We start from the raw sequence: 1,910 nt of genomic DNA on the forward strand, positions 1-1,910 counted from the left end.
GGGACATTTCCTTTGGAAAAGTGAATGATTGAGCAATATAACCGTATAGAAGTGTTTTACAGGGTAGACAACTGGAAGATGTTGTCACTTGTATAAGGATAAAAATAAATATAACTTAGTAATGCATCTAAGGAGCAATTCTCTTTAACTAATAATAATAATTGCTTAGTGTCACAAGTAGGCTTCAATGAAGTTACTGTGAAAAGCCCCTAGTCGCCACATTCCGGCGCCTGTTCGGGGAGGCCGGTACGGGAATTGAACACGCGCTGCTGGCCTCGCTCTGCATCACAAGCCAGCTGTTTAGCCCACTAGACATTAAAATAGAAAATACTAGAAATACCCAGCATATCTGGCAACATCTGGGGATTGAGAAACAGTTGATCTTTCAGATCTGTGCTGATGCAGTGTAGTTCTGATGAAAGATCTTAGACATGAAATGTAAACCATGTCACTCTCTCCACAGACACTACCAGATCTGTGAGTATTTCGATTCTGGCTTGGGTCACTGTCTGTGCGGAGTCTGCTCGTTCTCCCCGTATCTGCGTGAGTTTCCTCCGAGTGCTCCAGTTTCCTCCCACATATCCTGAAGGACGTGCTTGTTAGGTAAATTGGACATTCTAAATTCTCCCCCAGTGTTTCCAAACAGGCGCCGGAATGTGGCGACTCGGGGCTTTTCACAGTAACTTCATTGCAGTGTTAATGTAAGCCTACTTGTGACTCTAATAAAGATTATTATTAGATTATTATTTTTATTGTTAATTCAGATTTCCATCATCTGTAGTATTTTTTGGCTTTTCTTAGACTGAACAGTGCTAAGAATGTGGAACTCATTAGTAGAAGGGTTTAAATTCACTGACTGAGCTTCAATCACAGGTGTAAAATCCCACCACAAAATTCTTTGGATTTGGATTTGTTTATTGTCACGTGTACTGAGGAACAGTGAAAAGTATTTTTCTAAGAGCAGCTCAAACCGATCATTTAGTACATTAAAGAAAAGAAAATAGAAAGAAAATACATAAAAGGGCAACACAAGGTCCACAATGTAAATACATAGACACCGGCATCAGGTGAAGCGTACAGGAGTAAAGGTTAATGTTAATGTTCGTGTTCAATTAGTTTTAAAAGATTAGTACGATTATAAGAGATGTAAAAAGGGGATCTATTTGGTAGAGCTCACAGAGAGTCGCCACGCTCCGGCGCCATCTTGGGTCCAAGGTGAATGTGCCTCCAGGCGAATGTGGAAATGAATTAACTCGGTCATCCTATTTGCTGACATAACAGCTCAGTCACACTGGAGGAAGAATCGTAGAATCTACAGTGCAGCAGGAGGCCATTCGAGCCTGCACCAGCCCTTGGAAAGAGCACCCCAGTTAATCCCACGCCTTCACCCTATCCCAATGACCCACCTAATCTTTTGTACACCAATATATCGCGGCCAATCCACCTAACCTGCACATCTTCGGACTGTGGGAGGAAATCCACACAGACACGGGGAGAACCTGCAATCTTCCCACAGTTATCCGAGGCCGGAATTGAACCCGGGTCTCTGGCACTGTGAAGCAGCAGTGCTAGCCACTATGTCACCGTGCCGCCCATTTAGTATCATTCAGATACTTCATATGCACTTTGGTTGCTGTATCAATTAATTTAATAATGTGACATCTTGGCACGTGGCTCCAATTGAAATCGGATCACAAAGCAACAAATTCGATTGATCAATATTGCATTTTAATGGTTGGATAAAGACCCAGCATTCTCCGCGTGGAAGACTGTGTCCTATTCAGCCCGCAGGAGCTTCCTGCGCAGGCGCACCACCAAGCTGTAAGTGGAGAATGCGCAGTGCAGTCTCTGACGAGAGCATGCGCAGTGCGGCCTCTGAATTGGGCATGCGCAGTGCGGTACGTGCCTGG

At 44.0% G+C, this 1,910-nt stretch overlaps 1 protein-coding gene across 2 annotated transcripts in view; it reads right to left on the minus strand.

Moving 5' to 3' along the window:
- The window catches only part of LOC140418992 (uncharacterized), a 226,194-nt gene that overhangs the window by 72,630 nt on the left and 151,654 nt on the right, over positions 1-1,910 (minus strand). The gene's annotated exons all lie outside the window — the stretch shown is intronic.

This window comes from Scyliorhinus torazame, chromosome 5 (assembly GCF_047496885.1).
Source record: "Scyliorhinus torazame isolate Kashiwa2021f chromosome 5, sScyTor2.1, whole genome shotgun sequence".
Lineage (NCBI taxonomy): Eukaryota > Metazoa > Chordata > Chondrichthyes > Carcharhiniformes > Scyliorhinidae > Scyliorhinus > Scyliorhinus torazame.